The sequence below is a fragment of the Octopus bimaculoides genome, chromosome 6 (assembly GCF_046866305.1).
Source record: "Octopus bimaculoides isolate indiv1 chromosome 6, ASM4686630v1, whole genome shotgun sequence".
NCBI classification, from domain to species: Eukaryota; Metazoa; Mollusca; class Cephalopoda; order Octopoda; family Octopodidae; genus Octopus; species Octopus bimaculoides.
In genome coordinates, this window is record NC_142933.1 from 64,340,660 (window position 1) to 64,367,536 (window position 26,877).

The window sequence follows — 26,877 nt, forward strand, 5'->3', positions numbered from 1 at the left end:
ACAATTTCCGAAGTATTTGGTTTTTGATAGTAAAATGTACAGAGTACTCTTTACTCTTTGTTTTCACTCACACAAAATAAAATGAGCAACATAACTGCAGATAGAGTGTGTGTCTTTCTCTTTCTCTCTCTCTCTTTCACACCTCTCTCCTTTTCTCTTTGTATATGTGTGTGTGTGTGTGTGTGTGTGTGTGTGTGTGTGTGTGTGTGTGTGTGCGCGTTGAATTAAGAAATGTTCTATATAACAGTATATTTTAGTTGTTAGCAGAATATATGAGAGTTTGTATGGCTATTTTTATTGTTATCTGCTAGCGCGCATTTAATTGTGAGTACTTGTTTATTTCGGATATCTTTTGTTATATCTGTAGCAGCTATAGAAATAACGTCTGTAAATTCTCCCAATTCTTCCATAAGAAATTTATTTCTCTATTGTCCACAGGGGGCTAATCATAGAGGAGACAAAGAAGGACAAACAAAGAAATTGTAAAAGAAGAAAGACATCCATTGGTCACAAGTTAGTAGAGACTGTGAGACTTAATAGTCAACGACGTAGCCTGATCCAAGTCCCCTGAACTACTAAAAAGAGTAACCCATAAATTACACAATTCCAATTTAAAAGGGTTTGGATACATGGGTTATACACTCTTCGATATACAAAAAGACATGTTTTATCGTATCTCTGTTCGAAGACGGCTAACATCGGGTTAAACAACAACAGCTACGCTGCGAAAGTAACGAACAGAGCATGTGGCAGCCTGACCAGTTAGAAACAGCAGCCAAATCTTACTCAAATCATATCCTTCCATCTTGAAAATTAAGAAACACCCATTAGATGTAGTAGTCCTAGACGTACCCATATTGGTAGAAGTAAATAAAAGTGACGGGGTCGATCGAGCTGGAATACCTTCAAGATCGAGCATTGAACGGGAAGTATCGGAGTTACTATTAAAAAAACGCATAGATATCAAATTGAATTTATATTCTATTTATATGTACAATAGGTATTCATTATCTTTTAATTTTAATTATATTATTATATAATACAGATGAGGTTCTTCTCATTTTTTATTTACACTGTTTTAAATAGTCTTCGAATTAATGTTTTGCTTTATATAAACATATTAATCTCTTCACCAACAATTTAATTACAATACAGATTATTACGTTTGTATATTTCTTGATGTTATCTTGATTTTTTTTTATAAAATAATGGAAAAAAAAAGGTACTATTCAAGAAGAGTGGTCCCTTTACCAAAAACAGGTAGTGTATAATTTATTTACTTTGTTTAAAAAAATTATTTACTTTGTGTAAAAAAATTATTTACATTGTTTACAAAAAAATCCTCATACATGTTTTGCGCATGACGCGCACTCGCGCTAGGTAGTCGTAGGATCGACTAGTCACGACTCGCTAGCGCGGATGCGTGAGTGTGCGAGTGCGCGCACCGCGACCACTCTTCTTGAATAGTACCGAAAAAAAAAATGCCAATAATAATTTCATGTACTGATAATTTTGAAAAATTTTGATAATACATTTTTAAATGATTTATTTTATATTTAGAGACGAACTTAAAACAAATAGCGTGTATGAGATGTTTAATGAATTTTATACTTGAAGAACGACTGAAGGAAGAAACTTCAAATAGAAGCATGATGAAATAATCAGACACTATCATGCTATTAGCTGTCAGAAGTGAAAGTGCTCACTGCTAGTGAAGTATCTGTCTGTCTGCCTGCATGCCTGTGGCCGGAGCGAGCTATATGTCTGTCTGTCTGTCTGTTTCTCTATCTATCTATTACTCGAAAGTTCGCGCGTCCGCGCTAGCTAGTCGTGAGTGGTCGATCCTATTATTTTTAAACTTCAAACTTCATTTGTTTTCTATTTTGATAAATTCTCTCTGTTGAAAATTATATTTTTATATTTTAAATAATTTGCAATTTCAGGAAATATGTTTTTATATTAAATTTGTGTTTTCTACTCACGACTAGCTAGCGCGGACGCGCGAACTTTCGAGTAATAGATAGATAGATAGATAGAGAGAGAGAGAGAGAGAGAGAGAGAGAGACAGACAGACATATAGCTCGCTCCGGCCAGTCATGGTATTAGCTGTCAGTAGCCAAAGAATCGACAGGCCAGCAACAGGCATGCAGGCAGACAGGCAGACAGACAGATACTTCACTAGCAGGCAGTGAGCACTTTCACTTCTGACAGCTAATAGCATGATAGTGCCAATAATCATCACGTCAAAACTAACGAGGCTTGGAAATCTGTTGTTTATATTCTTACTTCGTTTTGGTCTCTTACTAAAGACTTGCATCACTAATTCATTATGAATGTAATTTAAGTATGATAAAATCCATCGTTGACCAACATCAACTTTACAGCCAAAAATAAAAAATAGGAATTCAGACACATACCTTATTATTAAATAAATACTATCGGTTTGTGATCTATTTTTATCAGCCGAAATAGCTCAGTTGGGAGAGCGTTAGACTGAAGATCTAAAGGTCCCCGGTTCAATCCCGGGTTTCGGCATCCGGCGGCTGATAATAATTTTCTTTTTAGATACATATATTTTCTTTTTTTCAGTAGTTTTTATTTGAATGTATTGGCGTTACTGCCCCTCTGTTTTGTACATCATAATAACACGCCACAAATTTTACTTTTGCATTAGAATATATATTCCTTGTTCGATCGATGGATAAGATTGTTAGTCAAGTTTCGCATTTAGAATGTTTCGTTTTTCACTGCAACTTAATCCGCTTTTTCACACTTTTATGTCAATTTGGTAGAATTCCATATCACTTTTGCTTTCACTTCGCTACGATAACCCCTACAAACTCTTCATGGAGCCATCATAAAACTTACAAATCTACACAGAAAAGGCATGATATCTTCAACAACAAAGTAGCTTTCACATTTCCTATCCTAATTACAAATCGATGTCAAAGCTTTTGACTCCATACCTGCTTTCCATTCATTCAAAAAATACTCAATGTTTCCCCAAGCAACTACAAAATGTTGGCAAAGCATTCCCAGAATACTTAATTTTCCTTTCACTTTCACTTTCAGCCTATACCTACACGATTTACCCACACCTTCATAAAACATACTGACAGCCTTATACGCAGTGAATAAGCCCTATCTGGAGACCTCTGGCCGTGAGGGCTGACCATGTATTTGCGTTTGTTTGTGCAGGCATGGGCAAGGGAATTTTATTTTTGTAGAAGACTGACTAGTATCGATATGTCTAAGCGGAAGGCTGCCGCTTTGGGCCGATATAATTTGGCACCAGCGTCGATGCAGGTGTTGCCATCAGAACGAAAAGATTCGGAACTGATACCACAAAGCAAAGCATACAGACGACACTCTAACAGTTTCGCCAATTCATCGTCCAGAAAAAAACAAAAGCAAAATGAAAGAAATACCAACAAAAAACAAGAATTAAAAAATACACAGAATTAGAAGCAGCATTAATAGCCTCATTTAGCCCCAAACATTGTGCACAACAAACATAGTGCACACTAATAAATACCTTTAACAGTTACTGAGTGCACACTAATAAATACCTTTAACGATTACTGCTGAGAAAAAAAGCAACTGTCATTCCCCGATTGAAACGGCACTGCCCAACTTCACTGTTGCTACCCCAACAAGCCATGTTCAATCCCAGACCCTTGCTCATACATCTGTATGCTGTTGTAGCGTATTATCTAATTCTTTTAGACCATATCATTCAATTTGAGGGATATTTGGCTGATAATTCTAGACATTACTCAAATAAAAAAATATATAATCGTACCCCACCCTAAAGATGAGTTACAAGCAATCGCTTCACAATCGCTCAAATGCTGGGTTTTATTGTAACCGGGAATCTCTTCAGGCTGAAAAACATCCTTAACATAGGACCGCATCTTAACAATTAACCCTTCTCTTCAGAGCCTGAAGATATTTCACCCCACCCCCAATTGTCGACATTCTGCAGGGATTAGGAGGAGCCCACAATAGATTATTGATTCCATATCAAAAACGTTAAGAGTAAACCGTGTTCTACGTGACACATTTAACCGGTATCCGAAGTTTCAAACTGTTTAGTTAAAAAAAAAAATTAATTAAAAAATCTGTGACTGAGATTGAAAAGATTCCTGACATGTTACTATTTTTGGCCCACACGCCTGTTGTCTCCTTTCTTTGTCTTTTTGCCAGTACTATAATCTTCTCTGTTCTTTTGAGCTGTCTGATCTCCCGTCAAGTCTGCTTAGATATTCCTGACTTACTCTATCCTCCTCTCATTACCCTTGTTGTGTCCAACCCTCTCACGCTCTAATCACTGTGTTCAGTCCTTCCCTCTCAGAACGCCAGTCCTCTCAAACTTCCTCTCTCATGTTTTCCTCGCAGGTGTTAATTTGCAATGGTTCAAGAACATTAATAACATCAAACTCGCTGGTCATCGAGGGCCCTTTCCTCCAGATCCAGCAATTAAAAAAAAAGAAAAAAAAACCCATCAGGTGAATGATAATGAAAAGGCTCCTTCAGTGGTTCAAGGTCGTTACGAGAGTACTCTTAGTCTCTTGAAAAGATTGATGAAACCACCTCTCTCTCCCCACCTCTCGATTTGTCTTATTCTATTCACTCTTATTCTTTTCTACTCTAGGCACAAGGCCCAAAAGTTTTGGGGAGGGGGGACCAGTCAATTAGATCGACCCCAGTACGCAACTGGTACTTAGTTTATCGACCCCGAAAGGATGAAAAGCAAAGTCGACCTCGGCGGAATTTGAACTCAGAATGTAAAGACAGACGAAATACCGCTAAGCATTTCACCCGGCGTGCCAACGTTTCTTATTTCTTTATTGCCCACAAGGGGCTAAACATAGAGGGGACAAACAAGGACAGACGAACGGATTGAGTCGATTACATCGATCCCAGTGCGTAACTGGTACTTAATTTATCGACCCCGAAAGGATGAAAGGCAAAGTCGACCTCAGCGGAATTTGAACTCAGAACGTAAAGACGGACGAAATACCGCTAAGCGTGCCAACGTTTCTGCCAACTCACCGCCTTCTTTTCACTCTTATTCTATCACCCCTCCACTCTAATTGTATTTCTCTCCTTTCTTCTTCTTTTCCCATTAAGAAGTATTTATCTGTTGTATTCACTGAATATCACCTTTTATCAAAGCATCTCCAGCATGTGTCATATCTAGGAATTTTATGTTAAAACCAAAGTCAGCCTCGATCGAATAGATCTTTATCAACGGCATTCTAGATGAGACTATCCCATCTTGATATTTAGGCTTAGTGTGTCTTGGACTATATTATCGACTGTAACTTTCTTTTCAAAGGTGGGAGAGTGTGATTTGAAGATTTAGAAGCTATTTCTAATAGGTCGAGTGACAGCATAAAAGTTCCTTCGTTTGTTCGGGGAATTTTATGTCAAATATTGATGTTCTTTTTAATCGACTCATGGAATGCTATATTTTGTCTTCCCTGACTATATTAAGAGATGAACGAAAGGAGCTACCTCTCAACAGTGAGGACCTGCTTGTGGACTTTACTGAACTACTGCCCAGTTTCTATCGCTTTGTCAGAAAACAGTGGACATAGGTGAACAGGCTGGGTCAGGTTACGGCAGAACAACAGCTAACCGGTATTGGTGGGGCTATCGTAATTCCCCAGTATGTTAGATATCACCACGAGGTATAGACCACATCGTGTTGCATTGTCCAGCAATTTCGATCTCGGGCTCATGATGATGACAAGGTATGCACCAACTGGATTTTGAATGAACCAGTGAGGGAGTCTGCATATGGTCACTCGACCGGCAGGAAATAGCTACCAGAGGTCCAAACAATCATATCCCACCATCTAAAATAAAAGATACATTAAACACTGTAGTCATGGAAACACCAAAGGACGAGATATTTAGGATTGTAAGAGCTTTAATCATAGCTCTGCTTGATCAGGATTGACCGGAGACAAAATAAGAACACCTAAAACACTTATTTTCTGTTCTACTTTTCGATTTGTTTTCGGTTGTCTTTCATTACAGAAAGTCTTTTCGTGTCCAAACAATATTTGAAGATTGTTCTACGAAATAATATTTCCTCCGTATACTAACGTTTTTATTTAATGATATTTATTTGAAGATAAAACTTCCTCGGTTATAAATTCTTCGAAATAAGCAAAATGTGTTTTTTTAGATGGAAATTATTCAACTATTCAAAATTTTGACGTTAATCCGTTCACTGTTATCTCAAACGCTGACGATTACGTCATTTCGTTCTTTTTACATCAGATTATTTTTCTATTTGCATAGAGACAAGATCGTAAACAAAACAAGCCATTCGAAAAGAGTCGGAGTTTTTTCTTTTTTTCTCTGCCAGCTGTTTTGAAACATTTAAATCTGTTCATTTATGTAAATATTTTGAGCAAGAAATGTTTCAAAATAGCCTCGGAAGCTGCTTTTTATTTTCTCCATCTATTGCTTGGTAAAGATCTTATATTTACGTACAGAACAAGTACAAACGGTTGGTTTTTAAGTTTATGACCAAGTGTGTATCAAAGAAAAGCAGTAGAGATTGTTATGCTGGCATCCAACAAGATTTATCCTCCAGTTCCCGAAAACCAGGAACATATTGCCCGAACAACGAGTTTCTGAAATTATTACAGAATACCTCGCAGTCTTTCATCAGCGCGGAGATGAACACTATGGAGGTACCGAGTTCAAAGATACGAAACAGCATGTCACCAAATCTAAAATCGATTCTAAAAAATCCTCTTCAGATAAAACAGCGGCACACTCCTCATGAAACGATAAAAAATAACGAAAAAGAACTAAAAGGGAAGAACACATCGGGGAAAAGCGGCAGGAATACGTCGAAGAAGAGTTGTAAGGGACCTTTCGTGCCATTAATGGAATCAACACTTGAATTGAAGCAGAAAGCGCAAGATTTGTCGAAGGAATCGTTGTCGAATCGAGTTCAGCGTTGGCTGGAAACTGTAGTGATCCCAGATCATGATGTATCTTTGAAAACAGGCCATACCCCAACACAAAAGCAGAAGTCATACAACCGACACGACCCTAATTCCTCCAGCAGGAAATATGGTAACAGCACTATAAAAAAGCAGTAAAAGTGTCACCATTCTTTCTGTGTTATGATTTTTATCCTCTCCGCTTCCAAATTTTTCACGTGTTTCCTGCAATTTCCTCGCCTCTTACTCGTTCATTGTTTTTGATTTGCTCCGACAGAAAATTGTATAAATGATTGTTGTTAGTGAGTATTTTTTGTTGTTGTTTACTTATATGACCCTTTAGATAAAACATTTTGTTACATGTGTTAGTGGTGTGTTGTGGTGGTGGTGCAATGATGGAGATGGGATGTGGCACAGATCTATAAAAGTATATCTGATCTTGTTGTTGGTTAGGATCCTCGGCGAATATGGGTGCGGAGACATTTGTTGACAGGTAACATGTTGATGCCAACAATCAACAACTGATGCTAGCGCAATCACTAAAATACATTCATACCCAGAACACAAGTTCCTATACAAATACAGCTTGCACTGTGTGGACCCTAACCCTAAGTATATAAAATATATTGTTAGAATTAACATGCAAAGTAAATTTGTTTAACTTCTGACATCTTTAAACTTTTCTCTCTTGCAAAGTGAAGTGGGAAAAAAAAATTTAATGTACCGGTTTATTACCACCGTTTCTATAGCCGCCGTTGCTGCTACCACCGTCACCACCACCACCACCACCACCACCACCACCACCACCACCACCACCACCACCACCATCACCATCATCATCATCATCATCATCATCATCATCATCATCATCATCATCATCGTCATCACCAGCATCAGCAGCAGTAGTAGTACCACTGCTATCGCTGATTCAGAATTATTGTGTCGGCGTGTATGTGCGTGTATGCGTGAGTGTGTGAGTGTGCACGTGTGCCTGGGTGTATATGTATGTGTAAGTGCGCATGAAAACATGCGCGTAAACAGTTTCTTTTTTATTGAGTTCATCTGACTTCGATGCGGTTACTGTTCTTAAACAGTTGCAAATCGACGGCAGTAGGAGAAACATGCGCAAGACGGGGATCCCTATGGAATGCCCACTCTGGGATAGAAGGACTGTCTATACTGCTTACTACTGTGCCTGGGTAGTGGGAGGAAGATACAGTATAGGCGAGAGCGGAAGAGACCAAGGAGTCGTTAGGAGACGATACGGAACCAGTCAGCTTCAAAGAACAGAGGTCATTGTAATAATGATAGATAGAGATAGGAGGCAGGGAAAGCAGGCAGAATGACCATATGCAGGCATTCAGGGTTTAATTTTCAGTTCTGGGAAATCAGAAATATTGTAGTCCGAACAAGGAGGTTATGAAACCATGACAATACACCATAGTCTTTCAGCAGTTCCGAGATGAACATTATGGAGGCACCAAGTTCAAAGATATAAAACAGAATTTCATCAAAATTTAAAATCTATTCTTAAAAACTTTCCTCAAACAAAACAGCGACATACTGCTAATGAAATGTGTAAAAAGAATGAAAAAAAACAAAGTGAAGATTGCATCGGGAGAAAAGTGCCAGGAATACATGTTTTGGGTTAGAGGGGAGCCTGCCATTCAGTCAGGTGGTCTTCGTTTGAATGGAGTCTCGGTTGTCTCGGTGCAACAAATGTATTCGATGCAACAAACGCAGTCTCGGTGTAACAACTGCACTGTTCCATGTATGGGAGTAGCATTCCATTGTGAGTCGCTCTTTGAGCTTTGTAAAGTATTAACAGATTCTGTGTGTGTGTGTGAAATATAGTCTTTGTAAAAACGTCTTTGCTATGTTGGTGATGTTGATGATGTATAATTCAGAGGGAAAATCCTCAGTCATAGTGGACACGAGTTCAATTTTTTTTTGTTATGTGTAATGATGTGTCTTTGCTTTTGGAGAAAGAAATAAAATTGAAATGGAGCCGTAGAAAGATGTTTCCGAGTTTTCTGTATTTGAAGTCGGTACAGATGTCTAGATTGCACGAAGATGATGCTTAGGAACAGAAGGTTAGGAAGTCACTGATCCAAGAAACGAGAAAGGGATGAAGCTCAGAGGTGATCGAGGTTTTAGCTACGAAGATTGCGTACCAGGGTTGAAAGTTTTGCTGAAGTCGAGAGTGACACTGTTTTCACCAAAATTCTGGAGGGCAGGGGTTTTGGATGACCATAAAAGAATGGTCATGAAAGAATTAGTCATTCAGTGTGTTGGTGATGGTTATTGTCAATGGCTGTCATCATTATTTTTGAAATGTTGGCAAGAGGTACGATAAAACTATAGCTGGCAGTGTAATGCATATGTATGTGTGAGTGGCTGCACGCGTGTGCTTGCTTATACGAGGGGTGTTCATTAAAGATTTCCTCTGACCCACTTCCCAAAGACTGGGATAAACGAAACTTGGCATAACAGTTCTTCTCTACATAGTCACCACCAATGGTGATACACTTCACCCATCGCTTTATGCAGTTGTGAAGATCTCGTCTGTAGAAGTCGGTAGGTTGCGTCTAGAGCCAAGACTTTACCTCAGAAATAAGTTCATCATCATCGGAAAAGTGCTTCCTCTTAAAAAAAAAATACTTCATGGTTGGAAAGAGGTGGAAATCAGATGGTGCGAGGTCGGGAGGGTAAGGAGGATGAGGAAGGATTTCATAGCCGAAGGAGTATGTTTTCATGTGGGTAACGTTGTCTCGGACGAAGCGGACTCCTTTGGTCACCATGTCATGCCTCTTTGCTTTGATGGCGTCCCGCAATTTCTGCAGCAGAGAAGCATATGCTCCGTTAATTGTGGTGCCCTTTGCCAGAAAACCCATCATCACTACTCCGCACTGGACCCAAAAGACTGCTAAGGGTTGAAGACGAGCCTTCTTTGGAGGGGGTGAGTTATCATGATTCCATTGCTTCGACTGGGCTTTAGTATTATGATCATTGTGACGGACGCATGTTTCATCCTGTGTGATACGTCTGCCGAAAAAGTCCTTGTTTTCTTGGCACATTGCTAAAGGAGCCTGGGAGTAATTGTCCCGTTCCTACTTCTGAAAAGGGGAAATCCATCGTGCAGACAACTATCGCATGGTCGTGAATGATTTTTGCCACGGGTCTTAACTTATCTTCATTTTTTGGGCTAGTTGCCGAATAACTATGCGGCGATCTTCCAAAATGGCGGCTTCTACTTTATGGATGGTGTCGTCATCAATGGCGGAATGTGGTCGTCCAGGAATAGAAGGAATTTCTAACGATGTCCGACTACATTTGAACTGGCGATGCCAGTGTTTGGCTACATCGTATGATGGTGCATCGTTACCATAAACTTCTTTCATCTCATCGAAAGTCTCTTTTGGTGTACGACCTTTCAAGTATGAGAACCTAACCACTGATCTGCATTCAACTGCCTCCATTATAACACCTTAGTCCACTTCAGCAGCCGTAAAAGCCAAACGAATACTTGTAGAAAGCTACAATTTACAATGTGGCATGTAGAGACATGTATGATCATACCTGTACAGGCTCCGCTTCCGGCAATAAGCGGAAGTGGGTCAGGGAAAATCTTTAATAAACACCCCTCGTATGTATGTGTAATTTTTGCATGCGTGTGTATGTGTGTATCTATTTTTATTTAGTTCCCGCTTAGTCTTTATTGTGTATACGTATAATCAAATGCATTCCAGGAGTGACTATTCTGTCTGTTTGTGTATTAAAAACTATGTTCAATGTATCTTACTTTATTTGAAACGGTAGGGTGTGATGTCAGACAGATTTGACCAATCTTTCAAGCAGATCAGTCAGCCATGCTTAAGCTTCCTCATTGGCTTATGCATTTGCGTATGATTGTGTTTGTGTAAGTGTGTAAGCATGCATCTACGCATGTTTATGTGCAAGCAAGCGCGTGCATGCATTTGGTGGTGCGCACATTTGTGTCTATTGCTGCATGTATAAATAATCCTTACTGACAGGATAATTAACTTTTATGTGTATTTTTAAATAAGTTGTTTTAATTTGCGTTTAACCTAAAGTCAGTCCTTATTGAGTAGATATATGATCAGAGGCATAGTATATCTCCAGATTACATTATTCAATGGAATAAGAATATTCCAAAATGAATATTTTGCTGATGTAAAATGAAAATGTATCAACTTTTTGATCGTAGGTCTTTTCTCAAAAAGGGAGAAAAACGATAATAAAGAAAAACAGAAATCTCGTGCGTTATTATCAGAAAGTTGAATGTAAAGGGTTTACTGGCATGTGATTTCTGAATAGAGAGGAGGGTGAAAACAGACGATCAACAGAAATGTCAATCATGCACAAAAAGGCGAAATATAACCAGCCACAGAAAGAAGAGCAAGTCATCGTAAATAGGTACAAGAGTTTGTATGGATGTATGAACGGAAGAGTCGAGAGGTACCGGTATATGAGCTTGAGTGTAGATGTTGTTAGCGAAAGGAGAAGGGAATGAATTAAAGAACGGGAGAGGAAAAGACAGAGTAATAAAGAGAGGGCGGGGGAGAGAAATAACTGGTTCTTGATACTAGAATGAGGAAACGAGCTCAGAAGAAATCAGAGCACCTTTAAGCTAGAGGTCGAAGCATGTTTGATAGTGATTAAATAATAATCAGACACGTGGTTATTCTATGGATGCAGTCCAAAATATTTGTTGGCGTAGCAACAGCATCGTCCTAGATATGGGACCACAATTCCAATGCGGGCCTCGATCTTAGTAGTGCCAGCAACTGTTGGATGCTGATGTATTTTCTGAGCTTGTCTATAGAATGTGATCCTAACTATGCCAAAAGTGTATTTTCGCCAGGAAAGATCCTTGGTGATATGAGTCGTAACATTTGGAGTGATTGCAAGCGGGCTAGCAGAGTGCCACCCATGATTATCGGGGATGTAGCGTAGAAGTGTTTTCTTAATTGGAATAGTATTTGGAGCTTTTTTACTGTTAAAAGAAACAAGGTTTACATGGCCTTGTAGAAGAAAGCAGTCACGGCATCTACGTATGGAATCGATGCAGGTTTGATGTGAAATGTCTTAGCTGAGTGCGGATCATGCATGGTTGGAGAGAATTAAGGAAATCAAGGAAGTGTGAAGGAATATGCGTTGTTGGATGTGATGGTAAATAGATCATTGATGTATAGAAGGAAAAAAGAGGAGGACAAACGAGATCCTTGCAGAACACCAGTGTTGATCAAGAGTGGGGACCAAAGAGCTCTGTCAACACGTCACAATGGCACGAAGTGATAGGAAGCTACTGATCCAAGAGAAGAGAGAAAGGCGAAGCCTCTACAGGAAAGTTTTGTTAGATTTGCATGTCAAACACGGTTGAAAGTTTTACTGAACTTATTCAGGCAACTAGTAAGGTAGACCTATGGTTGTTTAAATGTTAAATGACTACAATCAAGGGATATAACTCAATTAAGATTAGTTGATTTAAATTTTTTAACAATATAGATCAGTAGTTCTTGAACGATTCGTCGCTAGAATTTCTAAAAGTGCAATTTTCCCAACTTCCAGTCGTCGAGAGTGCTATTTATTAAAATAAGTTTCGAAAATTTACCTTGCGCAGCATTTTTATAAGCCTATTTTAACCTCCAGAATCGGGGTTATCTATACAAAACTTACCGTAACTCTGTACTGTAAAAGTGAAAGAAAGCGTGAGTATACTGGTGAGTGACATGAGAGAGTAGATCTGCAGTAGATTTAGCTCTGGGGAAACCATAACGTTGGTCCTCGAGGGAGATGTTCAAGGGGTTAGAGAACGCCATTGTCAATCAAAATCCACTCAAAATGGTTGAAAACTCTTGTCCTAGAAGGTTGCATGCTGTGATCGAGCCTGATATCACATGGTCGCGAAGCGAACTTCTTGACGGTGCAGCCTGCGTCCGCTTTTCGTTGCAAGTCTGGTAAATCAAACTGTTCGTTAAGGTGAGCAAGATATTCTCGCTTCTTTTTATTGAATGCCTTTCTGTTTAGATAATGCCTGACTTGTGTAGTAGTAGTAGTAGTAGTAGTAGTAGTAGTAGTAGTAGTAGTAATAGTAGTAGTAGTAGTAGTAGTAGTAGTAGTAGTAGTAGTAGACGTTTAACCCACGTCTGCTGTACTAATTGGTCAAAAAGCTTCCAGTTACGATCATACGATCAATTTTATAGTACGCAAATTCAAGGGGCATAACTCTTACAAAATAATGGACTTGGAATCAAGTTATAGCCTGTTAAAATGCATAAAATGTCGAGCGTGCCACCCGTTTTAACGTTACCATTTCAGTGAATTAATGAAAGAATACTTTGTTCTTGCTCGACTAACTAGAAATAACAGCTAACTCTCTCTCGAATCACACACAATGTTTGAATATGACTATCCTCGGACATTACGTATTCAAAACTACTTTGATACATAATCAAATGCTTAGCTTCCTTTTTCAAACATTGTGTGTGACACGGCTAATTACTGTCCTATTGCTCGCATGTCTAATATCTCTAAGAAAATGGAAAGATCTATTAACAATGGCGTTTTGAGTGGATTTTGATTGACAGAAACTGCATGAAAGCCTGACGCCCGCGCGCGTGTATATAGGTGCAGGTATGGGTGTATTGTTAAGAAGTTTGCTTTACAACCACGTGGTGGGTCCGGGTTGAGTCCTATTGTGCGTAGCATCTTGGATAAGTGCCTTTTACTCTCACACCATCCCAACGGATGCCTTGTTGAAGGCCGTCATATATATATATATATATATATATATATATATATATATATATATATATATATATATATATATGATACACTCTTTATACACACACACACACACCACATGCACATATGTATATATAAATGTATGTATGTCATTATTCAGTTTATTTCGAGATTTCTTGAACCGGCTTCTAACCTACATCTAAGGTTCCTAAATTGGAATTTCAACATCAACAACAGGGTGTGAATGTATGTATGTATGTATGTATGTATGTATGTATGTATGTATGTATGTATGTATGTATGTATGTGTATGTCATTGTGCTTGTCCCCACATTGTTTGACAACTCGCGTCGGTTTGTTTAAGTTCCTAGAACTTAGCGGTTCGACCCTAAAATAAGTACCAAATTTTAAAAAGAAAATGAAGTACTGAGGTCGATTTCTTTGCCTGAACCCTTTGAAGCACAGCACCAGTAGTGTTATGAATGAAAGAAGTGAAAGTGTGTGTGTGTGTGTGTGTGTGTGTGTGTGTGTGTGTGTGTGTGTGTGTGTATGTGTGTGTGTGTGTGCGTGCGTGCATGCGTGCATAATCGAATTAAACTGAAAATGTGTGTTGCGTGTGTGTGTATGTGTGTGCGTGCGTGTATGATTGAATTAGACTGAAAACTATTAAAAAGAAATGTGTGTATGCGTTTGTATGCGTGTGTTGAGGCGTAACCAGGTTTGAATTTAGGGGAAGCGAGCACATTAAAAAAAAAAAGGCGCCGTGACATACCAAATAATTTTAAACTCATTTCTCTTATATTATGCGAAATATTTCATTGGTTATGATATACGTAATTGTATTCTACATTCATGAAGTTCATGCTTCAGTAACACTGTCAATATGTATGAAACTTACAACTATTGATAAAGATGGGACATGAAAAGGATGAAACTGCATTGGATCGTCCGGTGTCGAGGCGTTATGACGTCAGGGTTTGTTTTGGTTCTTCTGATGTTAGCAGCCACAAACATATTGTAGGAGTTTGAGCAGACAGTTTAAAAATACGGGAGGTTTGTCAAGTAATTCCAAAGCGATGTGATTAAAAAACAAAAGAAAAACGAGATTCACAATTGAAGTAAAATGTTTAAAAAATTGTTGAAAGGCACCAACTTTGAAATATGTGCAAGTGGTGAGCAGTAGTTCCTCTTGCTCCCCGTTAATTTACGCCACTGTGTGTGCAACCAAATAGATATGAAGTTCGTCACGCAGTCATGTGGTCTCGTGTTCCATCATACTCCGTAGCATCTTCGGTAAATGTCTTTCATTCATATTATTGCCTCGGGTCGACTCAAATCTTGGGAAATTGGTTAGACGGAAAGTGTGAGGAAGCCTGCCAGATGGATTGTACTTGTAATTCAAAGGTACATTCTTGTCCAGCCTCGTGTTGCGCTGATTCCACCCGAAGATTACGTTAATGGAACACGCCGTTTCTGTGAAATACATATCCACTTACATATAATTTAAGTAGCAGGTAATTCTGTCGATCGAACAACTGAAAACTCATCATCGAAACCGATGAAGATTCCCTTAAGTACTATCGGGGAAGTAGCAAAAGATGTAAACATCCGCGAATAAACCAATAAATCGGTGCTTTCAAATAGAAATACATTGTGGTATTTATTCTGTTGCCATTGTAAAATGTAGTGAACCAATGATTGTTGAAAATTTGTAACCAGAAGCTCTGTTGTTTCCAAAATACGACGGAGAGCGGCATATCGTAAATAATATTTGGTTAGTTGCCAGAGATTGTAATGCTTTATAGTACGTTTTTGTTTGTTTTCTACACTTTAAGGTTTTTTTTTTTAAATAAGAAAGCCCCAAACAAGGAGAGAAGCCACTTTGAAGGAGAAATTAAAGCGAAACAAATGAATTTACTTTCGACTTGAAAGAGTTCAAGTCATAAGAAGGAGGAAAATGATGAGATAGAGGAGAGTTCTAAAGTCTGGGAGTTCAAGGAAAAAAGCTACGACCGGAGAAAGACTTCCTTATTCGTGGAAGCGCCACAGCATTTAGATGAAGGATTTCGAGTCAGACGACATGGCATAAAGTGGTCTGGAACACAGAGATAAAGTTCATCAGAGCACTTCCTATGGCACAGAGCAGAATGCACAGGAATACTAGTAATCCAGTATTATTTGAAATATGATAGGGTTTCCCCTATGCAATATACTGAGCTGAAAATAATAATAAAAATTTGATCAACTGAGATTATTTAGGCAATTAGTAAGATAAAAAAAAAACTCTCTAGGATTATTTAAAAGTTAAATAACTACAGTCAAGGGAAATAACTCAAGATTAGTTGATTGAAATTTTTGAACAATATTGACCAGTAACTCTTGAAAGATGCTTCGCTAGGATTTCTAAAATTGCAATTTGTCCAACTTCCAAGCATCGAGAATGCTATTTATTCTACGAAAACGTACCGTACGCTGCATTTTTCATAATCCTAATTTAACCCCAGAGTGGGGTTATCTATATAAAACTTACCATATCTGTGTACTGTAAAAGTAAAAGAAAATATACCGACTATAAGTGATCATCCGGATCTATATATTATTGAACCACCAACAAAATATCTTCATAATTGATGCGTTTTTACATTGATCTCGTTTTCAAAATTTTCATGTTGTTAAATTTAGAGTGTGCCTTCGTCGTCTGGAAATGTAAATAATGAGCTTATAATATATACTCTGCTCAAGTGTACTACATGTTAGTAATGGATAAACGAAAAGATAGAAAGAAACTGTTAGTCAAATAAAGAAAGACAGTAATGAAAATCAAAAATGCAAACATAGTTCATAGAATTATACACAAAAAGATAAAAAGGTGAACTACAAAAGAACCAAAACGAGGAAAAGGTGCATAGGTACATTCGGAGTTGTGTGTGTGAATTTCGGAAAACATGGAATGTTTGGAAGATGCAGTATCCTGACAGCTAACAACCGATACCGGTAGTTTACTCCTGTTTTGGTAATTCTCAATGAAAAAAATCATGGGTATTGTAGTTTTCTGTTTAAAAAAATTTTGAGCATGTTTACTGATGGTAGAAATCTTGAATTCAAAATGGTGGCCAAAGTTGTTATTGGAAAGATCCAACACTATCGAAACTTTAGTATGTCGATGCCCAAGGAAGCAAGGCGTTCAAGAAAGGATACAAGGACTATTCGTTTCATTGCATGTCTCTGCACAGCTTCCAGTAGATCGATATTCTGGAAAATATGGGGGTTCCAGATTGGAGATGCAAACTATATGGATAATCTTTAGAAATTTATAATAATGACTGAGAGTCTTGAAAAACATGATACTCATAATTTTGTTATAATTAAATAAGATTAATAAAAGAAGGTAAACAGTAACTTTCTTTTTTGGGGGTAAATCTTAGACTAAACTTTCATTAATTTTTAACTTTCCATGCAAAGTGTGTAAATTGCTTTTGTTTGATTTCTGGTGCGCCAGGAACTAAAAAACGACTGAGAACCATTGGAATGAACAATGTAGATTAGGATGAAAGCTAACAGCTGAAAGCAACGGATATATTTTGATCTTATTATTCATCTTCAATGATGTATACTTACTCAATTAGTGAGACTAAGAAGGATGTCTACATATACGAAAATAAGGACAATGTAGTTAGGACAATACTGATTATGAATGCCAACATTATATCTGAGAAAAAAAAACACACAGCTTTCTGCACATTAAACACACATTAAACACACATTAAACACACAGCTTTCTGCACATTAAATTATTATTATTTCAATGGAACATACACATTTCTTGTGAAAATTGGACAGTTAACTGGTCAATAGAAAGTATTATTTAAGCTGTTTGTTTTAGGCGGCAGGCTAGCAGAATTGTCAACACGTCGCATAAAATACTTAGTGGGATTGCAAATGTGACCATCTCTTTCTTTTTTTGTTCCTAGGTACAATGCACTCAGAATTACATCATTTAATATATTCCTTCCTAAAATGGTTGATATAATACAAGAGAAGGCTTTGTTTTGTAGCAGGTCGAACACATAGAGGCTTCGTCATAAGGACAAACCATGCTAAAAATACCCGCTGTCTTTTCATTAATAAAGAACAATGAAATTTATGGAAACGATATGAGATATAAATGGATCTCCGTCCGTTTCAATGATGAGCAGTCAGTTGTTCGAACATCTAAACAATCTGCTCATTTAATAAATATATAAGAAGCTGAGTATTCCAATGTTACTCAATGTGACAAAACTAGATCTTTAAATTACAGTTATAGTTCATTCAATAGGCTTCCACATAGTTCCTACTTACCCAGTTTTACTTAGAAAGCTTAAACCGAGCCGAGACTATGGTACATGACACTTGTTCAAGATGCCTCGCAGAGGTGTTTGATTGCGAAGCAAACTTCTTAACCATAAGTTCACGCTGCATCGGATTAAATACCCTATAGTATTTACTAGAATCTTTCTGTGTTTTGATTTTAAGTCGTATCGTATAACGTTTTGCCATATATTCCTTTAGGGAATGTATATAATAAATATTTATGATGTATTTTAAATCATTAAAATTGTCCAGCATAAAATATAAATTTAGAAGCACAATTGTTTCCCCTGTAAATAAATCAAGGGCAATAAACTCTTTTCAAATTTAAAGAGTTACTTCCCTTAATTTTTTATTTTTCGATTCAAAGTTTTTAGCTGATTTATTTATTTATTTATTTATTTATACCTGTATTGTTCTTTTTTTTTCTTGTTCGGTAAGTATTTTCCTTTCCTTTATGAGACTTATGGCTGTAAACTTAACTTGACTACTTAAAGGTAGATTCTTTTCTTTTTCGGGACTAAATTACAGGAGTATAATTATGCAATCAGATCTTGGCCAGTGCCTAACAATCTAAAAAGATTAAAGGGAATAAGAAGCCCTGAGATAGAGATAGAGGGAAAGATAGAGAGAGAAAGGTAAGGATAGACAGAAAGAGAAAGATATATAGAGAGAAAAATAGAAATAGTTAGAAAGAGCAAGATAGAGAAAGGAAGAGAGAAAGATAAAGAGATAGATAAAGATGGAGAGATAGAAACAAAGAGCGAAAGAAAGAGTGAACGAGAAAGAGGGAGAGTGAATGAAAGAGAGAGGGAGAGAGGGAGTGAGAAAGAGAGAGAGGGAGAAAGGGAGTGAGAGAGAGAAGGAGGGAGAGAGCGTTTCCTTAAAAGGATTATATTCTTCATCTTACTGCTTGTGATAGCAGTAACTGCACTCAACTCAGAACAAAGGGAACGCGATTTCGATTATCACTAGTCTCTTGTTTTCGTATTCACTTTTCGCACCTTTCATTATGTATCTTACACATGAAAAGCGGCCAGCTTGCAGCATAGTTAGCGGCATTTCGTCCACTTTTATGTTATGAGTTCAAATTCCACCGAGGTTGATTTTACCTTTCATCCTTTCGTGATCGATAAAACAAGTACCAGTTGAGCAATGCCCCATCTCCTATAGTACTACTAGGCAAGTGATTTCTGGAAATTATCCGTCGGCTCAAGACCAAAAGTCCTCCGGAACAGACCAATTGATTTTCATCGAGGTTCATAGCTTCCCGAAGACATCTTCGATCTTACTTACCATTAATCCTCTATAGAATTCTATGATAAAATATCCGCGAACTGCATTGTCCGACAGGTAGAGGACTGTCAGCATCTGAAGACATTCTAAATGCTAAGCGCTCTGCTTCCGGCTACATTTGATGATGAACTGTAACTTAGTCAGAGAAACGATCTGCAGAAAAGCACGTCTAGGAATCGGCAACCGCACATGCACTGCTTCAAGGAAAAGTTGGAGATGTCGTAAACTCGGTGTGATAAGCGCAGCGCTCAAGGAGAAGATAGAGGGATAGAATAGGGGAGAGTACCCAAAAGTGGAAAAGCGCGGAAGGATATACTTTCAGGAGGGAAAAGGACATAAGACCAGGCCTTCAAAAAAAGTATACGAGACAGACGAAAGATGGAAGGGATACTGGGAGCTGGGTGCAGATTTAGAAAGACTTAATATTTCCACTCATAAAAACAACAGAGCTGACAGTGTTATGGGAAGTGAACATCGTTAATGCCGAGAAACGGAAAGAGAAGAGGTATGGGAGATTAATCGAAGAGTGTGAGGAACAGGGGTGGACTGTCGAGTATTACCACCTGGCAGTAGGGGCTAGAGGCTTCATTGAAACGAAACTGGCGACGTTATTTAAGAGAAGGTTTGTCGACAAAGCCAGTTTCTCTATATATGGCTGAAACGAGAAGACCCGAAATGGCTCGAAAGTCATAACATGCCGACTGGGAAATAGCGTCTCTAGGTGAGGCTGCCTGGCACTTAAGCAGCATTGCTGCTTGACAGGTGGGCCAAGGGAGCAATCTCATTCATTGTGCACCTTCCTCCCCGGTGGTTCGATGGCTTGTACCACCAAACAGCTAGTCGGCTCTGGCTGCTGGAACTGAAACTAACACGACGCTGTTGGAAGGTAGGTTTTGAAAGGACACAGGCCAAACTTACGGGTCTTTCCCCTCCATTGGCCCGTTGAAGTTTATATAGTGTTACGTGACAGTTAGCTGATGCTGGCTGCTCGAGCCTACCGGCAAGTATTTAAGGTGAAATTTGGCAGGATGGTCATTCGCCCGTCATTTGTCGATGCTGCATCGAAGAAACCAAAGAACAAAAGGCCAAAGAAAAAAAGAGAAAGAAAGAAACGCACTCAACACCAGAGCTGAAGACACCCCCGAAAGGAGCGGGGAGCGTCACGTCGAAAACGGTAGAGCAGTTGCAGCCGAAACAAGACGTAGTTCCTCCTGATGATGTCTTTAGCCACTGGATCCTGTAAAGAAGCTGTTGAGGTAGCGAATCACGAAACGTAGGTGGAATTCCTCCTCTTTACATTTATACAATTACAGTCGTAGTTTGTGAAATGGTATTTATATTTATAATGGTATTTACAGTTGTAGTTTGTGAAATGGTTGTGAAATGGTATGTGAAATGGTATTTTCTCTTTATAATTAGCAATTATCAATTTCCATTCACCCTTGACGTACATTTTATATACATATTCTGGTATACTTTCATTCTTTTACTTGCTCCAGTCATTGGACTGCGGCCATTGTGGAGTATCGTCTTGAAGGGTTTAGTCAATCAAATCCACCCCAGTACTTATTCAAAAAATAAATCATCTATTACTTGTTAAGTCGGTGTCTTTTGCCGAAGAGCTAAGTTACGGGGCCATAAACAAACCAGCACCTGTTGTCAAGTGGTGGGTGGGACAAACACAAAGGCACGCACACACACATACCTATCTATCTATCTATCTATCTATCTATCTATCTATCTATCTATCTATCTACCTACCTACCTACCTACCTACCTACCTACCTACCTACCTACCTGTCTGTCTGTCTGTCTGTCTGTCTGTCAGTTTGTCTGTTTGTCTGTTTGTCTGTCTGTCTGTCAGGTTGTCTGTTTGTCTTCTGTCTGTCAGTTTGCCTGTTTGTCTATCTATCTATCTATCTATCTATCTATCTATCTATCTATCTATCTATCTATCTGTCTGTCTGTCTGTCTGTCTGTCTGTCTGTCTGTCTGTCTGTTTGTCTGTCTGTCTGTCTGTCTACCTGCCTGCCTACCTACCTACCTACCTACCTACCTATCTATCTATCTACTTGTATGCCTGCCTGCCTGCCTACCTGCCTGCCTACCTGCCTGCCTGTCTGCCTGCCTGCCTGTCTGTCTGTATATCTATCTGCTTGCCTGTCCATTTATCTATCTGTCTGTCTGTCTGTCTGTCTGTCTGTTTATCTATGTATGTATGTATGTATCTATCTATCTATCTATCTATCTATCTACCTATCTATCTATCTATCTATATGTATGTAAGTATACGATGAGCTTCCGCATAGTCTTCGTTTATCAAATTCACCTACACGGTCTGCGCTACACAGAAGACACTCGCCGACCTTAACTCCATAGCCATGCCTTCGCCTATATATCGAAAAAATCATTGGTATTAAACCTGCCTTATTAAGTTGTCTTCTTGAACGATTGCAGAAGCAGATGATGTTTCTTTGCGTTTAGTACACAAATTTATTATTATAATGCTTCAGCACTTTTGAAAATTTATAATTATTATTTAATTATATTTAACCCTAATTATTTTAAAATATAATTAACCATAATTATCACGGAATTATATTTAAGTATAATTATATTAAACCGTAATTCTATTTAATTATATTATTAAATCGTAATTAATATTTAATCATATTTTACCATAAATATTATTCAATTATTTTTAATCATTAATTATATTTAATCAGGTGTTTATATTCTGGAGTGCCAAGTGAACGCTGCACATCCATCAAAGATGGTAAATTTTCTTTATAATAATTGTGTTATTGCACTATCACGATATAATCAAGTACTTAATTTGTTTCCAAATGTAATAATAATTTCTAATTTAGGCAGAGGGCCAATCATTTTGACGAGGAGAGATTAATTGATTAAATTGACCTTAGTACTTCACAGGTGTTTTATTTTATCGATCTCGGAATAACGAAAGGTGAAGATGGCTTCAGCAGGATTTGAACTTAAAAAAACTGGAAGAATTACTGCAGGGCATTTTGTCCGATATTCTAAGAACTGCCAACTTCCCCTCTCACCAGAATCTAATAATCTTTTCTACTAAATGCACAAGGTCTGAAATTTTGGAGGAGGGGAGTAGTCATTTACATCGACCCTTGTGTTTCACTGGTACTTAATTTATCGACCCCGAAAGGATAAAAGGCAAAGTGGACCTCGGCGGAATTTGAACTCAGAGCGTAAAGACGGACAAAATACCGCTAAGCAATTTGCCCGGAGTGCTAACGATTTTGCCAGCTCGTCACCTTGAACCCGGAATCTAATAATTCGCCATCAGAAACCATAATTAACGCTTTGCTTGTTCTGTGTATCGGCTGTGATACACAAGGTATATTTCTCCAGCGTCCATGCATCATATACGATACACAGTCCCGATTTTTTTCGATTACCAGAGTAAGTTGGGACTTATAAAAGGAAAGCTTATATTACTCAAAACATATGAAACAAAGGCTAAATAAAGTCTGAAAACGAGCGTGGACGTTTATGAGAAACTTATGAAAATACATTGGACAGGCAAATAGTCAAGTTAAACGGAAGTTTTATTATGTACAAAAAGAGCCTAAAACTTTTGTTAAGTTGCTGAGTAATACATTGTCAGAGTAATTATTTCATCAAGGTAACACATTCTGTAATAACCATACACCACTTCATTTAATTATATCTAATAATATTTATGATTCAAACATGACGGCAAGCTGGCAGAATCGTTAGCATGTCGGGTAGAGCGTTTAACGCTATTTCGTCTGTCTTTACGATCGGGGGTTCAAGTTCAACCGAGATCGACATTGCTTTTTTTCATCTTTTCAGACTTGGTAAAATAAGTACCAGTTGAGTGCTGCGGCTGATGTGATCGTCTTAACCCCTTCCCTGAAATTGCTGACCTTGTACCAAAATTTGAAACCAATTTATTATTTATAGTACTCTCTTATTATTTAAATATACTACGGCGGTGGATTGGCACAATTGTTAAGAGTGGTGGACAAAATGCGTTATGGTATTTAGCTGTGGCTCTCAGCTAAAGTTCCCATTGGATATTTTCATTTTGCGTTCGATAAAATAAAGTACCAGTACAGCTCTTAGATCAATTCAAATGATTAACTCCTCCCACAAATCTGTGTCGTATTTCCGTTTGAAACATTTGCGGCAAAATTTGTAACTTTTTTTTTTACGATAATCAATTAGAATGTTGATTTATCAGAGGACATATCAGAACAATGTGAGTCGTTCGATGTTCGTGTTTTTCCCAAGAGAAAGAAGAATGAAATGACTTCTTATTCGGAATTGAAATCAAATCTCCCCCTCGATTCGCCGAAGCTTACCTCTGGCTACATAGAGGTAACTTCATTCTACATCGACGCAGGATGGATATATTTTGTTTAGCGCTCTATCGATTCTACTAACTAATTACTCCAATTTCACCATTTTTAGCGAAAATATCAATTTCATTTGGGCAAAGAGAAACGTCTTGTATTTTTGAAAAGGTTATAAATTAAATGGAAAATTGTGGTTTTAATATCTTTCCCGAAAGAATTAGCAACCTAATTGAAATGAACTGGCATCAACTGAGCTGTGAAACTGGACTGCGATCTCGAATTATCGGAAGCTGAACTTTGGTCTACGTTACTCACTGGTTACTAAGATGTTTTTTTGTGACCGATTAGAAGCCACAATGATATTACAGTATGTGATATGAAAGAATGAATATTCATACACTACGAGAAGATGGCAGAGGCGTACTTTAGCACCGTCCCTTCGCCAAAGATTTCGTCTTTAGGTTCGCTTATGCTACATTCCTGGCAATATCATCTTAGGATAATGAACAATGTGTTTCCCCTGTGCGAGTCTTATGAAATAAAGAGACATGCACAGGACTTCATGCACCGCATGCAGTTCTTTGGCTACGACCAGAGAGGTAGGATCAAAATGTACAGAGGGGGCTAAGAAGAAATTAAATAATATCATAAATAAAGATGACAGTGGAACCCGTCCTAGATACCGGGGCAAACATTGAAACAGAATGCAGAGGGTTTGTGATAAAGCAAACAGAAAACACATGGTACGAGGCAGATAGATGTCAAAGAGGTATGTTTGTAGAGGACACGCCACATGTGGAGTTAACCAGCAGGTTTAGGAAGGCTCTGAAAGTAATTTATTTATACCCCTCAGAAAAATCTTCTTTTAACTGTTGTTTGAATTCAGTTGGTATAAAAAATATCAGAATACAGGGAAGACATTGCAAAGGAGTAGTACCAACAATCGTTATTTATAGTCATTAGTGGCGAAAATAAAATGGCTTCGAGCAAGAATCGAAACCCTATCATAGTACCCGTCATACAAGAACTTACCTCATTGTTCTACGACGCTCATTAGATAAACAGATTAAACAAAATGCTGTATAGTTTTCATTTCGGAAAATTTATATCTTCAGTGTCTTGTTTTTCATTTTTAATAAGGTAGTTAAGAAAATAACTAGCACCCAAGATTTTTGCTGGTCCCCCGGTTCTTGTGAAAGAAAATGACGACGACGGAAACATCCATTACACAGATTCTGCTAACAGTCGATCAAAGTGATTGAAATATATTGCAGATTTAGATTTTTTTCTGTTTAGCCAGGAAAGGAAGGACAATACTCACAATTCCTTCGAGGTTTGAGAGAATGGGAAGATGTTACCCTCAAACCGGAGACATAGCCCGAATGTTTCCAACAGTGGAAAATCTGTTTAAAGCACGTAAGGCTCAGATGTTAGTGTTTAATCGGGCGTCGAATTAGCTCTAAACTACTCCAAAGAACTCAGAACACAAGGAGCTGGAACCATTACCACAAGGTATCTCTGCCAACTCCCTGTTAAAGACTGGTGCTTTGTTTTTTATCGACCTCTGAAATGATGAAGTGAAAAAAAGTAGACCTCGGCAAGGTTTGAAATTCGAAAGCAGAGGGTTGGTGCAAACATCTCAAGGAGTTTTGGCCTACACATTAACAACTCTGCTAATCAGCCACCAAAAAACAAAAGAAAAAACAAAACAAAAAAAACTGAGTTTTTATATATGTACCAAAGGGGCAGCGGACCCAGTACTTTATTACTATTTTATAGTATTGTCTCCGGAATGATGGAAAGCAAAGTTGGCCTCGGCGAGATTTTAACTCGGAATGAAAAGAACAACAATAATTTTCGCAAGGAATCTAGTTCGAAGCTCTAACTGCTCTGCACTGCCCAAGTGTCCGGGTCTGCTAATTTATTTTACCGACTTAAAAGCGTAGAGAGACGAAACAAATATCGCCATAACGACTTGGTCAGTCCACGGTCTGTAAATGCTAACATAGCCCCTAGACCCACAAACAAATACACACATCAACACTCGCCTCCTCAATCCTCCACAAAGCAAAACTAAAAACGACAAATATATCTTTATAATGAAGTCACTAATTTGAAATGATATTTCTTATTAACTTCGCAAACGTTGAAATATTTGACTGAGAAAATTAAAGCTTACAACACTTGTAGCGAACAAACTCAGTAAGTCCAAGAAGAAGCCTCTATATGGTTATTCCATCCGCTAAAAATAGCAGCCTAATCATCTTGAAATAAAACACTTTGCAAAAAAAGAAATAAAGAAAAAAGGAAGGTGGTGGTAGAAGGACATTATTAGATCATGTGCTTGAGTAAAAGATGGAATGGTCATGGTCGGAACATCTTTGATCAAATGTCTGGTCGGTCAAAGTTGACATGGGAGCTACAGAACTGTACTCAATAATTTAACAAAATATAAAACTATCACACACACACATATACACACACACGTATATGTGTGAGCATGCGTATGTGTGTGTGTGTGTGTGTTCGTGTTAAAATGTGCTGAGGTAAATTCCACGGTCTTTAATACATATTTAAAATTATCCATAACGATGCTTAATACAATAGCAATTAACATCCCTCTTTTTCTCTTTCTCCCTCTCCTTCTCTCCTTCCTCTTTTTCTCTTTTTTTTCACTCCCCTTTTCTCCTTCTTCTCTCTCTCCATCTCCCTCTCTCTGTGCATATATATATATATATATATATATATATATATATATATATATATATATATATATATATATATATATGCACGTGCATATGTATATATTAATCACTGTTCTCTGCCTAACTATTGATTTCTTACCTCGACGAAAGATCAGAAAATTGTTGGAGAGGAGTTTAGGCGAGGAAGCGACACCAGTACGTGCATACCTGGTGCTTTAATGTATCGATCCCGATGAAATCGATAAAAGGTAATGTATATAAAGCGAAGTTGATCCCGACTGGATTTAAAACTGTGTGAGTGAAGAGGATGAAACAAAATCTGCATAACATTGAACCTGGCGCGTTGCAGCCATAGTTGTTTGTCTCGTGACTAAAAGCTGGATTAGGTACGAAGAACCCATTTTTTTGAGTAGGGAAAAATAGGAA

At 38.0% G+C, this 26,877-nt stretch overlaps 1 non-coding gene across 1 annotated transcript; it reads left to right on the forward strand.

Annotated features, from left to right (window-relative positions):
- The first annotated feature begins 2,462 nt into the window (after window positions 1-2,462).
- Trnaf-gaa (transfer RNA phenylalanine (anticodon GAA)) lies at window positions 2,463-2,535 on the forward strand. Its single transcript has one exon. It is a non-coding gene; the product is annotated as a tRNA-Phe (tRNA).
- The last annotated feature ends 24,342 nt before the right edge of the window (window positions 2,536-26,877 follow it).